The 21843-nt window shown below is 38.3% G+C and overlaps 2 protein-coding genes across 6 annotated transcripts in view; both read left to right on the plus strand.

The window, feature by feature from the left end:
* Positions 1-21843, plus strand: part of LOC119534686 (zinc finger protein 596-like) — a 176059-nt gene that overhangs the window by 25901 nt on the left and 128315 nt on the right. The gene's annotated exons all lie outside the window — the stretch shown is intronic.
* Positions 1-21843, plus strand: part of LOC119534685 (zinc finger protein 596-like) — a 49930-nt gene that overhangs the window by 6759 nt on the left and 21328 nt on the right. Inside the window, exon 2 of one of the 5 annotated variants that reach the window (XM_037837313.1) lies at positions 15538-15679. The exons of the other annotated variants lie outside the window; for them this stretch is intronic. The gene's annotated coding sequence lies outside the window, so the exon portion shown is untranslated. The remainder of the gene's footprint in view (positions 1-15537; positions 15680-21843) is intronic. 5 annotated transcript variants of the gene reach the window in all.

The raw sequence follows: 21843 nt of genomic DNA on the forward strand, positions 1-21843 counted from the left end.
GGTAGGGGTCCTGTTTCATTCTTTTGGATATGGATATCCAACTCTCCCAGCCACGTTTGTTGAAAAGATTGTTATGTCCCAGTTCAGTTGCTTTGGTGGCCTTATCAAAGATTATTCGGCTGCAGATCTGAGGGTGTATCTCCGAATTCTCAATTCAAGTCCATTGACTGATATATCTATCTTCTGCCAATACCATGCTGTTTTGACTACTGTGGCTCTTATTGTAAGCTTCAAATTCAGGGAGTGTGAGTCCTCCCACTTCCTTTTTCTTTTTTAGAGTGTTTTTAGCAGTTTGAGGCATCTTCCTTTTCCAAATAAATTTGATAACTAGCTTTCCCAAGTCTGTAAAGTAGGTTGTTGGAATTTTGATTGGGACTGCATTGAATCTGTAGATGAGTTTTGGGTAGAATTGACATATCAATGACATTTAGCCTTCCTATGCCATGAGCATGGAATATTTTTCCATCTTTTAAGGTCCCTTTCTATTTCTTTTAGTAAGGTTATGTTGTTTTCTTTGTATAGGTCTTTTACATCTTTGGTTAAGTTTATTTCTAGGTACTTGATGTTTTTACTTGCTATTGAAAATGGTATCTTTTTCTCGAGTGTCTTGTCACTTCTTTCATTTCTAGCTTATAGAAACATTACTGACTTATGTGCATTAATCTTGTATCCCACTATGTTGCTAAATTTGTTTATTACTTCTGATAGCTCTATCATCGATTTCTCAGGCTTTTCCAGATATAAGATCATATCATCTGCAAATAATGACAGTTTTACTTCTTTCTTTCCAATTTGGATGCCTTTTATTTCTTTGTCTTGCTGGATTGCCGTGGCTAGGACTTCTAGCACAATGTGGAGTAACAGTGGTGACAGTGCGTGTTCTTCTCTCATTCCTGATCTTAGAAGGAAGGCTTTTAGTCTCTCACTATTCAGTACTATGCTGGCTGTGGATTTTTCATATATTCTCTTTATTATATTGAGGAACTTTCCTTCAGTTCCTATCTTTTGAAATGTATTTATCAAAAAGCAATGTTGGATTTTATTGAATGCTTTTTCAGCCTCTATTGTGATGATCATTTGATTTTTCTCTCTTGATTTGTTAATGTGTTTTATTACATTGATTTTCTTACGTTGAATAATCCTTGCATGCCTGGAATGAACTCCACTTGGTCATGGTGTATGATATTTTTAATGTGTCTTTGGATTCGATTTGCAAGTATTTTGTTGAGAATTTTTGCATCTGTATTCATTAGGGAGATAGGCCCATAGTTTTCCTTTTTTATGGCATCTTTTCTGGTTTGGTATTAGATTGTTAGCTTCATAAAGTGTGTTAGGTAGTGTTCCATTTTCTTCAATGTATTAAAAAAGTTTTAGTAAGATTGGTGTCAGTTGTTTTTGGAAAGTTTGGTAGACTTCCCCTGTGAAGCCATCTGGCCCTGGGCATTTATTTGTGGGAAGTTTTTTGATGACTAATTGGATCTCTTTGCTTGTGATTGGTTGGTAGAAGTCTTGTTTGTATTTCTTCCCTGGTCATTCTATGTTGTTCATATGTTTCCCGGAAATTGTCCATTTCCTCTGCATTATCCAGTTTGTTGGCATACAATTGTTCATAGTATCCTCTTATAATTTTTTAAATTTCTTTGGGATCCACAGTAATGTCACTTTTCTCATTCATTATTTTGTTTAGATGGGTCTTCTCTGTTTTTGATTTTGTCAGTCTAGCCTGGGGGTTGTCAGTCTTGTTGATCTTCTCAAAGAACCAACTCTTGGTGTTATTTATTCTCTCTATTGTTTTCTATGTCATCTATTTCTGCTGTAATTCTTGTTATTCATTTTCTTCTACTTGGTTCAGGATTGGTTTGCTGTTCATTTTCTGGCTTCTTCTGTTGCTCCATTAGTTCTGTGATTTTATCTCTTGCTTCCTTTTTGATGTATGCCTATAGTGGTATAAACTTCCCCCCCAGTACTGCTTTTACTGCAACCCATAGGTTTTGATATGTTGTGTTCTCATTTGCATTCATTTCTGTATATTTGGCAAGTTCTCTTGCTATTTCTTCTTTACCCCACTGATTGTTTAGGAGTGTGTTGTTTAACCTCCAGGTATTTGTGAATTTTCTGTCTCTGATGGTTATTCTAATTATATTCCATTGTCATTAGAGAATGTGCTTTGAATAATTTCAATTTTTTTAAATTTATTGAGGCTTGTTTTATGTCCCAGCATATGGTCTATTCTGGTGAAAATTCCATGAGCACTAGAGAAGAATGTGTATTCTTGTGATTTGGGATGTAATGTTTTATATATGTCTGTTAAATCAAATTTGTTTATCAGTTTGTTTAGGTTTTCAGTTTCCTTTTTGGTCTTCTGTCTGGTTGATCTGTCTATAGAAGAGAGTGATGTGTTGAAGTCTGCCACAATTGTGGAAACATCAGTTGCTTCCTTTAGTTTTGCCAGTGTTTGTCTCATGTATTTTGTGGCATCTTGATTGGGTACATAAACATTTATGATTTTTGTTTCTTCTTGTTGAATTGCCCCTCTTATTGGTAAGTAGTGGCTTCTTTGTCTCTCATAACATCCTTACATTTAAAGTCTATTTTATCTGAGATTAATATTGCTACTTCTGTTTTCTTTTGGCTGTAGCTTGTATGAATTTTTTTTTCCATCCTTTCACTTTCAGTTTTCTTGTGTCCCTGTAAGATGAGTCTTTTGTATGCAACATATTGATGGTTTATGTTTGTCAGATTTATTTTTCCCTGTCTCTCATTGGCCTTTAATGAGGCTCTACTAAAGGTTGGTAGGGCTCCCTTTAGTATCTCAAGCATAGCAGGTCTCTTATTAGCAAAGTCAGCATTTGTGAAAAATTTAAGCTCTCCCTCAAATTTGAAGGAGAGCTTTGCTGGATAAAGGATTCTTGGTGGGAAATTTTTCTCTCTCAGAATTTTAAGTGTGTCATGCCACTGCCTTCTCGCCTCCATGGTGGCTGCTGAGTGGTCACTACTTAGTCTTATGCTGTTTCCTTTGTAGGTGGTGAATTGCTTTTCTCTTGCTGCTTTCAGAACTTGCTTCTTGTCTTCAGTATTTGACAGTCTGATCAGAATATGTCTGAGTGGGTTTATTTGGATTTATTCTATTTGGAGTTCACTGGGCGTTTATGCTTTGTGTATTCATGTTGTGTAGAAAGTTTTGGAAGTTTTCCCCAACAATTTCTTTGAATACTCTTTCTATACCTTTACCCTTCTCTTCCCCTTCTGAGACACCAATGAGTCTTACATGTTGATGTTTCATATTATCTATCATATCTCTGAGGTCCATTTCAATTTTTTCAATTTTTTTCCCCATTCTTTCTTTTGTTCTTTGATTTTCCATTGTGCCATCCTCCAGGTCACTGATTCATTGTTCATCTTCCTCTAGTCTTGTACTATGAGTATCCAGAATCTTTCTCATTTGGTTGACAGTTTCTTTTATTTCCATAGGATCATACGTTTTTTTATTTACTCTTGCAGTTTCTTCTTTATGCTTTCCTAGGGTCTTCATGTCCTTTATATCCTGTGCCGTGCTCTCATTGTCTTTAGTTCTTTGATTAATTGCTCCAAGTACTGCATCTCCTGTGATCTTTTCATTTGGGTGTTTGGGCTTGGGTTATCCATATAATCTGTTTTTTTCATAGGCTCTAAAATTTTCTGTTGTTTTTGGCCTCTTGGCATTTGCTGTAGTTGATAGGGTTCTTTTAGGATATGTAGACTAATTCAGAGTCTTATTTCTAATTTGTTAGATCCACAGCTTGGTTGCGTACACTTTCTCTAACCAGCATGTGGCTTCTGTGAGCCAGTGATTCCCCTCTAGCCAGAGCTCCTGTAGTTTGTCTTTGTGGTGTGTGGGGGTCTGATTCTTGTTGTGTTCCAGTTGGTGCATGAAGTTTGCTTGTATTGGTGGTGCTGTCTGCCCTGAATGTGGGACATGCATCTTAGTGGTTAGGGAGGGAGGGCTGCTTTAGTAATTAAACCTCCCAGGTGTTCCTGGAGATTTAAGGCTGTTGCAAGAGCATAAACTTTCAGTTCAGTCTTGCCACAGATTGTCTTTGCCACTGACCCACAAGTCCTTGGTATTGGACTTTGTCCCTGGGACTTCCAAGTGGGTCTCTCCTGCAAGCCCTGCCCTCCTAGGGCCTCTGCTGAGGGAAAGCTGTGCTACATCACAAGTGCACGCCATCCCCCAAGGGAAGTTCTGGGCCACTGGACTGTGTAGGGGCATTCCCAGCCTGCTGAAAGGATGGCCGTATGGGGCATGTTAATTTCCCCCTTTTCACACAGCTCTGCCTTCCCAGCTCCAGGACAGTTAGCTGTGGGTGCACGGAAGGCTATTGTCCATGCCTGATATTGTGGCATGTGTGTGTGTTGCTGGAAACACTTCCAGTCCCACTGGGTGTTTTGGTGCAGCTCTGGGCTGTGGTGCTAGTGCCAGGCAACAGTGTTCCCAGCCCGCCAGGAAGGTGGTTGTAAGGAATGTTTTTTTTTCCCTTTTTGGCTAACCTCTGCCTTCCTAGCTCTGAGCTAGTTAGCAGCAGGTGTGCAAAAGGCTCTCATCCTTGTCAGATATTGAGGCATACCCAGAGCCTGTTCCTGCCACACTTCACTGTGCTGTTCTTGCTCCTTGTCCACAACCACTTGGGTTTTTTTAAAAAAGAGCTAGTCTGACTCCAAATGCCAACCCAGTTTCCCCACACCACAGGGTGGCTGCTGGATATTTAGCAGGCTTGCTCATTTCAGAATGCAGACTCCCAGTTTCCCCAAGTGCATGATCCCTGTGGATTTAGCAGACATTGTCCAGCTGGTGCATGGCTGGAACTGGTGTTCTGGGTCACTTTCTGGCTTTTATCTAGTATTTTTCATGGTGGTGTTTTTTGCCCTGTCTCTCCTAACTGCCATCTTCCAGAAGTTCCTGTAAGACAGGGAATAAACATCATGCTTGATACGTGAATATCCAGTTATCTCACCATCATTTGGTGAAGCCACTGTTCTTTCCTCAGTGCAGGATCCTGGTGCCATGTTTAAAGTTAATTTAATATGGATGCATGGGTTTATTTCTGGACTATCAATTCTATTCCATTGGTCTGTATGTTTACCTTTTTGCTAATAGCACAGTGTATTTTGATTACAGGAGATTTGTAGTATGCATTGAAATAGAGACTTGGATATCCCCCAATTTTGTTCTTTTACAATATTATTTTAACTATTCTGGGTCTCTTAATCCGATTTTATTGTAAGGGTCAACATTGACATTTTTTTAAATGACCTTTGAGATTTTTGTTGGCATTTCTGTGTATCGCTAAATCATTTGTGGCATATTGTCACCTGAACTGTATTAAGTCTCCAGACAATCCATGAAATGGGATGTCATTCCATTTCTTTAGGTACTCTTAACTTTTCAGCTGGATTTTGTAGCTAGTGATATACAATTGCATACTTTGGTTAAACTTATTCCTAGAAATTTTAATCTTTTTGATGCCACTGTAACTTAATTTTTTTCCTTAATTTCCTTTTTGGATTCCTTACAATTTGTATGTATAATTACAACTCATTTATGCATGTTAAAATTGTACTCTGCCCCTTTACTGCTTTCATTTATTTGCTCTAATAGGGTGTTGGTGTGCATGTGAGTATAAATGTAAGTATATGTGCAGGTATTCTATAGGATTCTTTATAAGATCATGTTACCTCACAATAATGAAAATTTTACTTTTTCCTTTCCAATTTTTATGACTCTTTTTTACATTTTTGAATCTTTATTGAAATTATAATTTACCTGTAATAAAATGTACCTATTTCATGTCATGTTAAAGAAAAATTGACAAATATATATACCTGACTAATCAACACCACATTAAGACATAGAAAAATTCCATCATCCCAAAAGTTCACTTGTAGACCTTCCCAGTCAACCTGCCTACTTCATGCCCCAGGCTGCCACCTATCTGCTTTCTGTCACTGTATATTAGATTTGCCTTCTCTGGTGTTTCATATGAATGGAATTATATTTTATGTAATCCTCCATGCAGCATTATGTTTTTGGATTCAGCTATGCCATTTGGATAAGGTTTTTGGATTCAGCCATGTCATTGTATGTTTCCTTTATATTGTGGTCTAATGAATCAGTATACTACAGTTTATGCAGCTATCTATTGACAGTTGGGTGTTTCCAAATTTTGGCTACTATGAATAAACCTGCAAAGACTATTCCTATTCAGGGGTTTGTATGTACATATGATTTTATTTCTCTTCCTATTTTCCTAGGTGTTTCCAATGAATTTAATTTTATTCTTTATACCTTTCTCAATGTTTTCAGTTAGTTATAATGAGACTAATCATTTTATCATTGGAGGAATTATTTTCATTTTTGTAATTATATAAAGTAGACATTGTTCTGAAAAAGGGGGGTTGGAAGTTGTTGCTGTCCCGGAGCCATGGACCTGATTAGAAACAAGTAAAATCAGAATTCTAGAGCAGTTATTTCCTCCTCACACTTTCAAATTATATTCTTATCGTATTATTGTTTCCAATTTTGTGCTGCTTCTCCCTATAAAAGGATTATACATTCATGCCCCCTAATATCAGACTTGCCCATGTGATTTGCTGAGACCAATGAAATGTGATTTAGGAGTTTTGTTTGCTACTTCTGAACAGAAGGTTCAGGAACCAATGAGTGATTCCATCATTGCATTTTCTCATACATAAGAGTTGCTTCTTCAGGCTGAATCCTAAAATAAAGAAAAAGCATACAAAACCCTACTGCAGTTTATGTACAGCCAACATGTAATGTGAATAAAAAACAAAACCTGTTACTGTAAGCCTCTGCTGTTTGTTTGTTTTTAAATGCAATTTTATTGGAATATATTCACATACCATAGTCATCCAAAGTGTACAGTTGTTCACAGTATCATTTTGTAGTTGTGTATTCATTACCACAATTTTTGAACATTTTCATTACTCCAAAAATTAAAGATAAGAATAAAAATAAAAAAAGAATACCTCAAATATCCCAAGCTCCTCCTGCCCCCTTATTATTCATTTGCTTTTTGTTCCCATTTTTTTACTCATCTGTCCATAAACAGTGTAAAGGGAGTGTGTCATAAGGTTTTCACTTTCACACAGTCACATCATATAAGCTTTATAGTTATATGATTATCTTCAAGAATCAAAGATACTGGATTGAAAAGCTCAATAGTTTCACATATTTCCTTCTAGATATTCTAATATACTAAAAATGATAAAGGGATTTTATGTATATATGTATACACACACACACATATATGTGTGTGTGTATAAAATGAATAGGAGTTACCTCCAGAATGACCTCTCAACTCTTTTCAAAATCTCTGAGTCACTGAAACTTGATTTTGTTTCATTTCTCTTCCCCCTTTTGGTCAAGAAGGTTGTGCCAGTTTGAAAGTATTATGTCCCCCAAAACACCAGGTTCTTTAATGCAATCTTGTGGGGGCAGACATATTAGTGTTGGTTATGTTGGAATCTTTTGATTAAGTTGTTTCAATGGAGATGTGACCCACCCACCTGTGGGTAATACCTTTGATTAGATTTCCTTGGAGATGTGGCCCCACCCATTCAACATGGGTCTTGATTTAATCATTGGAATACTTTAAAAGGGAGCCACACATGCCCAGATGCTTTCTTATGCTGATGCTTGAGACATGCTTGGAGTTGCAGACTCCTGATGCAGCCAAGAGACATTTTGAAGATAGCCATTGAAAGTAGATTTTTGCTATTCCAGAGTTTGCCTGGGAGAAAGTAAGAGAATATCCCCAAACACCTAGAGAGAAATGTCCTGGTAGAAGGCCATTTTGATACACAACCTAGGAGGAAGCACATGCAAGTGTGCCTTCCCAGCTAACAGGTTTTCCAGATGACATTGGTGTTCTTCAGTGAAGATACCCTACAGTTGATGCCTTTGGATATTTCCTTGGCTTTCAGACTGTAAACCTTGTAACCAAATAAACCCCGTTATAAAAGCCAGTCCATTTCTCGTATTTAGTATAATGGCAGCATTAGCAAACTAAAACAAAGGCTTTCTTGATCCCATGATGCCAGGGCCAGGTTCATCACCACAAGTCATGCCCCATGTTGCCGGGAAGTTCCACATCCTTGGGAGTCACATCCCATGTACAGGGGAGGGCAGTGAGTTTACCTGCTGAGTTGGCTTAGAGAGAGGCCACATTTGAGCAAAGAAAGAGGTTCTCTGGGGCTGACTCTTAGGCACCATTTTAAGTAGGCTTAGCCTCTCCCTTTTAGTAACAAACTTTTTAAGGGCAGGCCCCAAGATCGAAGGTTCGGCCTTCTGATTTGGTAGCCTCTGGTGCTTGTGAGAATATCATTAATTCCCCAGGTGGGGAAATTTAATATTTCCACATTATCCCACAGTCCGTCTAGGGGGCTTTGCTACTACATCTTCATTCTCTGCCAGTATTGTTCTAGGATGTACTGGGGCTTCACACTAACCTGCACAAACCCACCAGACTTCACTCCCCAATAAATGCTCCATGTTGTTTGAATGAACTGAACATGCAAGTGAAATTATATAATGCATTACAAAAGTACAGATTTTGCACCTAATAAGCATCTCTTCCTTTGGTCCTACCCAGAAGCTGAAGCTTCAAAAACACCATTGATGATATCCTTTACCCTTCAGTCTGATTTACCTTAATCCCAACCAAGTCCATTTCATTCTTGTCTCTAATTGAAGTCAGATCTTTTTCAGACTCTTTAACATTTGCTGTATGGGATAATGCCGACATTCATAGCTGCCAGACTCTGGCTCTGGCTCTGAGTCTCAGGTGTCACACAGATACCCAAAGTTCAAGGGACCAACCAGGCTATACACAAAGAGCTCAGCATCTCAGAGTTTAGAAATAACCATTACAGCTCAGGAATAGATGTAACTGCTGTAAGAGCTTATAATCTATGAATCTTTACAATAAGCCTTCCCCTGATAAACTTGTGCTCCCATACTCAATTCTTAGAGTTTGCACATTATATTTCACCCATATTAGTGAGGCATTATAGTATTTTTCTTTTTGTTTCTGGTTTATTTCACTCAACATACTGTTCTCAATGTCTATTTACCTCACAGTGTCACTCCTTGTAGCAGTTCAATATTCCACTCCAAATTTGCCATTCCATTCATCAGTTGATGTATGCTTAGGTCACTTCCATCCACTGCAAATCATGAATACTGCCACCATAAAGCCCAATATGTAAATATCCCTTCATGTCCCTCTTTTCAGTTCTACCGAGTATATACCCAGTAACCAAGTTGCAGGAGCATATGTCAACCCTATGCTTAGCTTCCTGTGCAACCACCACACTGCCCTTCAGATGGGCTGCACCATTCTACTTCCCCACCAGTGGTGATGGGGTGCATCCCTTTCTCCACATTTTCTCCAGCATTTGTTTCCCTCTGCTTTTCAGGTGGCTTTATTCACACACCATACATTCCTATCCTAAGTAAACAATCAGTGGTTCTCTGTATAATCACAGTTATGCATTCACTACTGCAACCTAGGTAAGGACATTTCCATTTCTTCCACAAAGAGGATGAGGCAAAAAAGTAAAAAGAGGAAAAGAAAGAAAAAATGTGATGACTAAAAGCAACAAAAGAAAAAATGTCAGACAACAGCACCAAGAATCCCATACATCTCCTTTATATCCCTCTCTTATAGACATTTAGCTTTGTGATATTGCCTTTGTTTTTATCATGAAAATGTTGAGTTTCATCAAATGTTTTCTTCCTGCATCAAAGTAGATGATCTTATTTTTACCAGTTTGTTAATGTGTATTACAATGGTTGATTTCTGTACATTAACACAGTCCTGGCATTCTTAAGCTAAGTTCCACTTGGTCATAATCTGTAGTCCTATTAATATTATTCTGCATCTGGTTTGATAGTATTTTCTTGAGAATTTTGGCATTTGTATCCATGAATGATAATTGTAGTTTTATTGCTTTTGTCTGCTCTTCATAAAGGCACAATGCTGGACTCAGAATTAATTAGGAAGTATTCCCTTATCTTTTTCTTGGTGGAGTTTGAGAGGGATTGGTGCTAATTCTTCTTTAAATGTTTCATAGATTTCAACAGTGAAACCATCTTTTCCTGGATTTTTTTTCCCGGGGGGGGAGGGATTTTCAATTTCTCGTTCACTCTTTTTTCTTGGTATAGTTCTGCTTAGATATGCTTTATCTTCTTCAGTCAGGTTTTGTATTTTGCATGTTTCTATAAGAGTTCCATTTCTTCTAAGTTATCAGATTTCTTGGTGTTCAGTTCATAGTATTATGTTTTGACATTTTAACTTCTATACTCAGTAGTCATGTCCATGATTTCATTTTTACGTTTTGATATTCATATTTTCTCTCATTTTTTCTTGTGAGTCTAGCTAAAGATTTGGAAATTATGTTGATCTTTTTAAAGTACCAACTTTTTTTTGGTGATTTTCTCTAATTGTTTTCTCTTTTTCCTATTCCATCTGTGTCCACTCTGATCTTTATTATTTCCATCCTCATAATTTTTGGTTTAGTTTGCTCTTTTTTTTGTACTTTCTTAATATGTAGAGGTAGGATTTAAGTTATTGGATTTAATTGTTTACTGAAGTAGGTGTATCCACCTCTAAATTTGTTTCTGAGCACTCCTGTCATTTCATCCTACAGTTCGCTTATGTTGTGTTATGTTTATTCATTTCAAAATATTTTCTAATTTCCTTTGTGATTTATTTTTTTATCCACTGGTTGCTGAAAAATGCATTGTTTATTTTCCACTTACATGTGGATTTTCCAGCTTTCCTTCTCTTATTAATTTTTAGTTTCATTTCATTATGGTTGAAGATAATTTGTCTTGCTTTAATCTTTTAAAAACTTTTGAACTTATTTAATGACCAGATATCTCCAGCCAACCCTGGAGAATATTCCATGTACATAGAAGAAGAATATATGTTCTGCTGCTGTTATCCTGTATATGTCTGCTAGAGCTAAATGGTTTATCATTCTTGGAGCACTTTGCAGCAGCATCCAGCATGGCCTTTCACATATTGACCTAGGTAGAGTTTGGAAGTCTTCACTGAATATTCAAGTACAATGTGGTGCTTATCCAAAGCTCACCAAACCTTTTTGTTTTTAGCAAGTATTTACTTCTACTAATACAGTTTTCTTATCCGTCTCCTCTCCCAGACAGTGAACTCCAAGAGATTAGATATCAGGTCTGTCTCAACTTTGAACACCAGAATTTGGCATATGAAGAGGTTCAGGAACTTTATTGATAGAATGAAAGACATTGTTTTTGTATGTTATTTATTAAAGCCCATGTTTTGGGGATTAATGTTTAAGGAAACCACTCCTGAGGGAAGTATTTGAGGAGACTGAAGGAGTCAGTGCCCAAACCAAGGAATGCTGGAGATTAATTTGGATGTATATGGGGGCTACGTGTGTCATTTTCAAAGATGATAAGAAGCCATTGCTGTTAACTGACTCAAACCCTTTCAATGAAATATGAACAGAGATGGCTAAAAAATGGGACAAAAAAAGAAAACATAGTTCAAACTGTTAAAATTTATGAATACTTAGATGCATTGATTTCAGGTTCAGATACATTTAAAACATAATTTAATAACAGCAATGACAGTGGATTGTCATCAGGAACTCATTTTTTTTGTAGACAAGTATACGAAGTGTATGTTTGTCCCATGCTCTTTAGTGACCCATTAGATGATTTCAAAGGTTTCCCTTTTCTATTTTATCAAAATTGTTAATCATGTTTCACATCTAATTCATAAGAATATTCATTGAATGACTTAGTTTAAATTATAGCATCTATTGTGAGTATTCCTTTTAGCTACCTTAATAAAAATCCAGGTGTTCTAATATTGAAGATGGAAATTTTTCTATAAAATTGGCTCCTTTCTTAATTCATTGCCAGGTTTTTGATCTTGTTAAAATTATTCCTTTTGGGAATAAATAATTGACTTGCAGATACTTGATAATATTTAGGAAATCTGAATAATTGTGGCCATGTCCCCTCTTTAAGGATTGACATTGTTTATGATTGTTATGATTTAGTCACTAATCAAATACCTCTATAAAATTCTGTCCAACTTGGATGTAAATTTTTCTAAGTTGGTAAAATATATTAAGGCTCAAGTTTCTTAGTTCTCATAAGGAGAGCACAAATGGGCATACACTGGGCTCAGAAAGAGCTTCAGGAAATTAAAAACTCAATAAGAGTAATTATTATTTATCATTATGACTAACAATGTTAGTGTTTATCAAGGTAACTTCAAAACACTACATGTATCAAATTTTATTCAGAAATATGAGTTGGTTAAAATATCACCCAAATTTGACAGATGAAGAAATATGGACAAGGAAGATGACCTTCCCTCACATTGGTAATTGAATCATGTCCCCCACAAAAGGCATGTTCAGGTCACAACCCTGATTCTGTGTGTATTAAGTCATTTGTAAATATGAACTTTAAGATGTTATTAAAAAGTTACGACCAAACTGAATGAGGGTATGCCTTCATCCAGAATGGCTGAAGTTCTTAAAAGCAAAGGAAATTTGGCACAGGAGGAGAAGCCATGGGAGCATTCACAAGCTGGAAATTAATGAACCTCAGAAGAAATAGAAGACACCATGTACATTGCCAAGTGCTGGAAACTCCAGGGAGCTCCAAAGATTGCTGGGCAGCCAGAAGATAACCCCAGGAGGAAGCAAGTCTTCTAACTTCAGAACCATGAGCCAATAAATTCCCATTTTTAAATCCCATTTTATGGTGTTTGTTTTAGAAGCTAGGCTACTATGAGGATCCAGGACCCAGGGTCCTGCCCCCTCCTCCATTACTGCAATACACACAGCTGCCTACATGACCAGGCAATAGGCCCCTCCTCCCCAGGAGGGAAAGCATTAAAACTTCCCTCCCCTAATTACTGTTAGTAACCAAATCTTGGGAAAACTTGTAACCAAATCTCATGAAATCCTGTTGTAATCAAATCTCATGAGAAATTCATTTTCACAAACCCTTATAAACCTCCCCCCACTCCTTTGGCACTCCTTCTGTCTGCAAAATGGTGGAATGCTGATTTCACTTTCCCAATCTGCTGCCATCAGGAAAAATCATCTCCTGTTTTTAAGTCCCTAATTAATCTCAGGCCACTCCATGCCAGGTGTGTTCTTCAGTCTTGGAACCAATCTATGTAATAACATTTGGTTTGCCATCTGGGAGACCAAGGATGTGCTGGATATAATGAGCATTATGAGGCCTGGGAAAGTAGATAGACATGTAGAATACTAGGAAGGCCTGAAGTATTCATATGGGGAGACCCCTCCCAGATGAGCGTGAGCCATCAGGGGAGTGTGGCAACACTGAAAACTTCCTGGTTGCATTGCTGGTTCTGAAACAGGCCAAAGAATGGTTAGGGTTTCATAAGAAAAGGGAGAGCCATCAGGCCACCACATCTGTTACATGACCTCTATTAGGAGTTGTGTGCTCAGCCAAGAGGCCCTGGCTGTCAAAGCTGAGGTTCACCACCCAGAAGGGGAACCTAAGTAGAAAGATACATGCAGATAGCCAAGCAGATTTGAAGAATGCATTAAATGTGAGACTCTGCTATGAAGATAAAAGTTGAAAGGCATTAGCATGCCAGTATGCTGGAGTGAGAGGGTGCAGGCTGCCCAGAGAGCAAGTCAGGGATGTCATGACTGCTCATGATTAGTATCCCAAAGTGTGGGATCCTGTTTGTTTATTTGTTTACTTATTTATTTTTATTTAAATAATTCAATTTTCTTGATGTACAGTCACATACCATGCAGTCATACAAAATGTAAAATCAGTTGTTCACACTATGACCATATAGTTGTGTCCATCACCAAAATTAATTTTTGAACATTTTCATTACCACACACACAAAAGTAACAAGAATAAAAATTAAAGTGAAAAAGAACAAAGTAGGAAAAAAAAAAAACTTTTTTTTTTTGTTTTTTTTTTTTGTTTTTCCCCTATTCTTCTACTCATCCATCCATACACTGGACAAAGGGGAGCGTGATCCACATGGCTTTCCCAATCACATTGTTACCCCTCATAAGCTACATTTTTATACAATCATCTTCAAGATTCAAGGGTTCTGGGTTTTAGTTTGATAGATTCAGGTATTTACTGCTAGCTGTTCCAATTCATTAGAACCTAGAAAGGGTTGTCTGTATTGTGGATAGGAGTGCCCACCAGAGTGACCTCTCGGCTCCTTTTGGAGTTTCTCAGCCGCTGAAACTTATTTCATTTCACATCCCCTTTTGGTCAAGATCTCCATTCCATGAGGCCAGGTCCAGATTCCTCCCCGGGATCCTGTTGATTTTACTTCAGATCACAATAAGCTACCATTTGACTGGGAACCTGAAATTGAGGAATGTAAGCATGTTCCTGCTCTTGGGGACACTGCCCAGAGGGAATACTGCTTTCAAGACAAATAAGCAAATTATCTTCTTACCATTGACTCTTCCCTCAGCCAATGTATATATTCTTTAGCCACTCAACCTGAGTCTAGCTCACTATTCAATTGGTTGGTGACACTGTAAAGAAACTTGGACCAATGTCATGGACATGCCCCAAGTCACTCTCGATTGGAGCATGCTTAATGCATTGCAAGCTATACTAAGGGGACTAGGAATGATACAGGCTGTTTATGCTAACTTTGTGGGACCAGATAGCAAAATTTTTACCAGGGGCATACAAACCACAATCTTACAGAGTGCCCCAAATCAATGGTATGGGATAATGGTGCCCATTCTTAGCACATTGGTGGGGCAATCCAACTCCAGGGCTGCCCAAGTAGTAGCAGATCTAGGAGAATCTGAATGTTTAAGGCAAAAGGGGGCTGGAGTCAGGGCTATGGACTGTGTCCCAAAAAGACACGATGGTCCAATCCATGTCGCACAAACAGATGGGGGTTAATCTGGTAGTTACCAGCACTGAAGTTGAAGATATTGATATTCAAACCCTGTGCTAGTAAGGTTATGGAGTAAGTTACCAAAAAGGCAAATATACCAAATTTAGAATCAGATCACAAGAGGAAGAAATGATCTCTGGCCTAAAACTCAGCCCTTACAATATAAAGAGCCCCTTGCTACTCCTGCCAAGGAGGCATGGCAAGCCCCCTTTCCCCTCATACAGGGGATCAGTCAAGGTTTCCAAATAAAAGCTATATGTGGGGACACTGGGTATCAAAGGCTGCTTATTGAGTCAACTGTTTTCTGGTCCCCACTAATGAACATAAAATTTCAGCACTAGTGAATACTGGATCAAAATGCACTGCAGTATACAGAAAACAGCCATGGCCCAGAGGGCCTATGTTAGCCATTGCCAGGTATAGAGGCCAAAGTATTAAAGCAACAAAAGAACAGTTACTAATGCAGATTGGCCAGCTACCGCCTCAAAAGTACATGTTGTATGTATTTCCTGTTCAAGAATATAAATTAGGAAATGATATTTTGCAGAAAGCACTGCAAACTACTGTAGGTGAATTCTGTCTCCAGTGCTGAGTGGTCAGAACCATCCAATGAGGACATCCTAAGTGGTCACCAGTCAAGGTACCTTCCCCCAGTTGGACAGTAGCAATCCATCAGTGTAAGTTGCCAGGTATGCATCAAGAAATTACTGCTACCATCAAGGAATTAGAGTTTACATTGTAGTACTCACACCCATTTAATAGCCCAGTCTGGCCTGTAAGAAAAACTGATGGGACCTAGTGAATGACTTGATTAGAGAGAGCTTAGCAGAGTGTTCCAGTTTGCTAATAATGCCTGTTTGCAAAACAGAAATGAATCAGTGTTTATAAAGGGGTTTTATTTGGTTGCAAAGTTACAGTCTTGAGGTCATAAAGTGTCCAAGATAAGGCATCAACAATCAGGTCCTTCACTGGAGGGTGGTCAGTAGTGTCTGGAAAACCTCTTCACTGGGAGGGCATGTGGCTGCATCTGCTCCAGAGTTCTGGTTTCAAAATGGCTTTCTCCCAGGACTTTCTAGGCTGCAACTCATCAAAAGTGTCACTCTTAGTTGCTCTTGGGGTGTCTGTCTTCTCTTAGCCAGTGGGTCCCTGGAACCAGTATTCTGGAGCATTTTCTTTCTTTTATCTAGTGTTTTTCATGGAGGAGAATTTTCCTGTCTCTCCTAATCCACCATTTAGGATCTGGAATTCATTCCTTTTTATGGCTGAATAATATTCCATTGCTTTTATATACCAGGTCATTTTTTTTTATTCATGGGTGGATGCCCCCATTTCTTCTTTTTAAAATAGGCCTTTTCTTCTTGGTTGCTGTCTTGCATTACTTAGTGCATGTAGCCCGCTTCTCCAGCCTGCTCAACTGTATTTCTCACACTATCCCACTGTCTGCAGGGAGCTTATATGCCCTCAGAACAAACTTTGGGATGGTAAGCCCAAGACATGTTCCCTGACTCAGTCTCTTAGACTTCTGTCTGGAAGATTGGCACTGATTAACACGTACCGCAGTACACACACAAGGGCCCTCTTCTCCCTGTGCAGTGGGGCCTGGAACCCACAATGGGAGTGCAAGTTGGCTGTACCTTGCATTGTGGAGAGTTTGGGAGTGGGGTATCAGCAAGTGGGCCAAGACCATCAGCACTTGCCTTGTTAATGCAACCCTTTACTGTTTTCTGTAGTTTTATGAAGGTTACTATCTTTAAGATATTTCTTCTGCTTTGAATGGGGTTGGAGCAATGGCTGCTCTCAGAGCTGTCCCAGAGCAATATGAAGTAGCTGGTCAAAGGTAAAGATCTGTGGTCAGACCACACACCTCCAGAATCTGGGGAACTTGTCTTAATGTTCCACCATGGCACCAGCAGACTACACAAGAGCACAAGCTCCTTCCCCACTGCTGCCAACCGTGAGTCTGGGGTAGGGGGAACGGTAGCTATTGTAGGAAGAGTGAAACTCATTGGTATTTATTACAACTGGCCAGCCTCTTCCTGCACTTTGTTGGATGCTGCATGGTATTCTACTAGACTCAGGAGTTTCAAAGTTACTGATTCAAATAGTTGTTGTCAGTTTGATAGTTCCTTTGGTGGAATGACTGATATTTGGAGCTCTTACTCCAGTCCAGTCTGTTTTTTTTTTAATTCAATTTTATTGAGATTTTTCACATACCATACAATCATCCAATGTGCAGCATCAATTGCCCACTGTACCATGATACAGCTGTGCATCCACTATTCCAGAAAGGAAATAAAAACACAAAAGAGAACTCAAATCCTCCTATACCCCTAACTCCCCCTCCATTATTGACTCATGGTATTGGTATAGTACATATGTTATTTGATGAAAGAATGTTACAGTATGACTAACTAGTACATAGTTTGCAATAGGTATATTTTTCCGTATATACTCTTCTATTATTAACTTCTATTTGTAGTGTCATACATTTGTTTTAGTTCAGAAAAAAGATTTCTAATATTAGTACAGTTAATCTTGGACGTTGTCCACCACAAGATTCACTGTTTCAAAAATTCTCATCTTTTAACCTCCAACTTTCTTTCTGGTGACGTACATGACTCTAAGCTTCCCCTTTCCACCACATTCACACACTAGTCAGCACTGTTAGTTATTCTCACAATAACATGCTGCTGTCACCTCTGTCCATTTCCAAACACTTAAGTTCACCCTACTTAAACATTCTGTTCATAATATGTAACCGCTCCTCATTCCTTAGCTTCATTCTATAACCTGGTAACATATTTCATGTGTATGAGTTTACATATTATAATTAATGCATACCAGTGAGGCCATGCAATATTTGTCCTTTTGTTGCTGACTCATTTCACTCAATATAGTGCCCTCCAGGTTTCTTTGTCATCCTGTTTTTTGGTTTTTTTTTTTTTTTTTCTTTTCAGTTTTGTTCACCCACCATACATTCTGTCCCTAGTAAGCAACTGATGGTTCCCTGTATAATCATGTATTTATGCATTCACCACTATCACTACTATCTATCTAAGGACATCTTCATTTCCTCCACAAAGGAGGAGGAAGAGTCAAAGAAGATAGACAAGAAAAAAAAAAAAAGGCAACTAAAAAGCAACAAAAGAAAAGATAGAATTAAACTAAAGTACAATAAAAGTCAGATATCACCAATGCCAAGAGTCCCATACCCTTCCTTTATATCCCCCCTCAGATAGGCATTTAGCTTTGGTATATTGCTTTTGTTACCTTAAAGGAAGCATAATACAATGTTTCTTTTAACTATAGTCTCTAGTTTGCATTGATTGTATTTTTCCCCAATACCACCCCATTTTAAACACCTTGCAAGGTTGACATTCATTTGTTCTCCATCATGTGAAAAGTTTGTACATTTTATCACAGTTGTTGAGCACTCTAGGTTTCACTGAGTTATGCAGTCCCAGTCTTTATCTTTCCTCTTTTCTTCTGGTGTCCCACATGCTCCTAAGCTTCCTCTTTCTACCATACTCACAGTCATCTTTGTTCAGTGTACTTACATTGTTGTGCTACCATCACCCAAAACTGTGTTCCGAACCTGTCATTCCTGTCTTGCCTTATCTGTCTGTAGTGCTCCCTTTTCCTGTAGAGCAGGTATCTTGTTTACAAACTCTCTCATTGTCTGTCAGAGAATATTTTAAACTCTCCCTCATATTTGAAGGTCAGTTTTGCTGGATATAGGATTCTTGGTTGGCGGTTTTTCCTCCTTCAGTATCTTAAATATATCACACCACTTTCTTCTTGCCTTCATGGTTTCTACTGAGAAATCCACATAGTCTTATCAAACTTCTTTTGTATTCAATTCACTTTTCTCTTGCTGCTTCCAGGATTCTCTCTTTGTCTTTGACCTTTCGTAATCTGATTAAGTATCTTAGCATAGGTCTATTCAGATCTATTCTGTTTGGGGTATGCTGCACTTTTTGGATGTGCAATTTTATGTCTTTCTTAAGGGATGAGAAATTTTCACTGATTATTTCCTCTATTATTGCTTCTGCCCCTTTTCCCTTCTCTCCTCCTTTTGAGACACCCATGATGTGTACATTCCTGTTCTTCATATTGTCATTCAATCCCCTAAGACATTGCTCATATTTTTTTCCATTCTTTTTCGTATCTGTTCTTTTGTGTGTAGTATTTCAGGTGACTCTTTCTCCAGTTCCTGAGTGTTTTCTTCTGCCTCTTGAAATCTGCTGTTGTATGTCTCCATTGTGTTTTTCATCTCTTGTGTTGTGCCCTTCATTTCCATTGTTTCTGCCAGTAGTTTTTTCACACTTTGGATTTCTACCTTATGTTCACCTGGTGTTTTCTTTATATCCTTTATCTGTCTTCCCATATATTCCCTGAACTCAGTGATTTTTTTTAAATTTTTTTTAGCACATTTCTTTGAAAATCTTTAATTGACTGATTCATTAAAGTGAAACTATCTCAACTGCATATTGATTGAGGTGTAAGTTGGTTCCTTTGACTGGGCCATATCTCTGCCCTTCCCAGTGTAGTTTGTAGTCCTCTGTTATCTAGCTATCTGTCTTCCCTGGTTACCCCAATCAGATTTTCCCTGACCAGAATGAATTCAGATCTCAGAATGTGGTTATATACAGTTTTAAGTCTCCCTGAGGTTGTGTTATAGAGATTGACAGACTTTCCTATGAGGTCTCTAGTCACTGTGCTTTTCCTAACCTGCCCAGCAGATGGTTCCTGTCAGCCTGTCACTCCTGGCTGGTGTAAAGAGGTGTGGCCCTTTAATACTTAACTTAGATTGTTTCTCTTTTGACTTTTCCCACAATCCCTAGGGTCTGAGTTCTGAGTGGAGGGCAGGCCTTGAGCTGGGCCCCACCTCCCTCCTCTTAGGGAAGATATACTCCTTAGGGGGTTATCTGCATTTGAATTGTTTCTCTGACTCTTTCAACTCCACCCTTGTCTGGGTCAGAGCACTGTGGACTGAAATTGGTTGAGGGTCCATGAAGTTACTAAGGTTGAGAGAGAGAAAAAGAGAAAGCAAGCCCCCTTTCAGGGCCAGTCCATGGCCCCCCAATTTTGCCTGTTGGTCATATAGGGCACCTGGTCTTCTGCGCTCCCCCTTCCAGGACACAGGTGTTTTCTGGCTCTCTAAGGTCAGTCTCTAAAAGTCTGTGCATATGTTTTTCTTTTTTTTATTTTTTCCTCTCTGTCAGCCCCACCTCCTTTCCACTGGGAGTAGACCTCAGGGTATTTGTGCTTGTCAATGTTTGTAGCTTGTATTCAGCAGTCCACATTTGTTAATTAAAACTGCAGTTGGAGCTGGACTGAGCTATATTTGCTCACTCAGAATATGCTGCTTTCTCCTACAGTGAGATCCTGCAGCTCAGCCTCCCGTGGCAGGAGGGTGCTCCTGGTATGAGTTTACACAGTTTTTACTTGCAGATTTTATGCTGTAATGTCAGCTTTTCCACCCAACCCAGGTTGGTGTATGATGTGTGGACAGTCATGGTTATCCCCCTGCAGTTATCTAGGTTATTTACTAATTGTTCCTGTTTATTAGTTATTTCAGGGGACTAACTAAATTCCATTTCTCTCTATGCCTCCATCTTAGCTCCCCCCAGTGTGTTTTTGAAGCTCTCTGTGGAATTTTTTCTTTTGTCACTTTGTTGCTGTCTGTTTGGTTTCATAATTTTCATCTCTCCGTTGGTATTCTCTTTGTGTTCATCTATCATTTTCCTGATTTCCTTTCTTTCTTGTCCATGTTTTCCTTTAGCTGTTTAAGCAATTTTAGGACCATTTTAAAATAGTCTTTGGTATATCCCAGTTCTGGTACTCCTTATTCATGATTTTTAAAGCTCCAAGGAGATTTCAGTGTGCATATGAATTTGTAGTCCATATGGAACATGGGAAACTTCTACATTAATCATCTAAATAGTCATAAAGAAACAATTTTCTGTTTTTTATAAAAGGAAAATTATCTTAATATACATATCAGTATAGGCATATATATCTCTGTTCTAGTGATATTTACAATATTCATATGTAACATGTACTAAAATTAGGGAATTAATAAATGTGAACCCTTGAATTCCACTCAAACATGAATTCAAATTCTTAGTAAGAAAACAATGTAGTATACTGTGATAGGTGCTTAAATTTTAATTTTTACTTCACACACAGACTTATGGAATGGACCCCCTGCTTTAACTTGGAAGTTAGTAAACATCTTTAAAAATTACTAGCATGTACCCTGTTGCCTCTGCCCCACCACTTTCCTCCATCTTCTGTCTCAGTAACCTGTTTCATTTTTTCACATTTATGTCCATCACCAATTTTCATATTTCTTCATTTTCCCTTTATTTTTAGTTCCAGCCTTCCTTGAGGGAATTCTAGCTGTCTAGAATTAGACCCACCATATTTAATTCCCTGTTATATCTGCCGGATTTTGTATATTTCCTGTAACAAAGAATGACCTGCAAAGTACTTAATGTTTAAAATCATCCTTTGTTTTTCAACATGTTATGAGGACTTTATCTTGTAAATCCAGTCAAGGTGAACAGGGTCTTTCTCATGAAATAGACCCTGATTAGGTTGGGTATCTGTGCAACCAGTGTTTGTTCCGTGGAATTTGTCACTCATTACATTTATTAAGTGTTTTTCCCTATACAGAGGGGACATAAATAGAGGTTGAATTATTCCATAAAAAGAGGAGCTGAAAGTTCAGAACTTTGGTAGGAGAACCAAGTTGTAGTATTCTTTTGAACTTGCCTCAGAATTTAGTTGACCTCAATGTCTCATTTTTGGATTCTGGGGAGTTTTCCAAGCAATGAGATGGGAACTG

This window comes from Choloepus didactylus, chromosome 5 (assembly GCF_015220235.1).
Source record: "Choloepus didactylus isolate mChoDid1 chromosome 5, mChoDid1.pri, whole genome shotgun sequence".
NCBI lineage: Eukaryota > Metazoa > Chordata > Mammalia > Pilosa > Megalonychidae > Choloepus > Choloepus didactylus.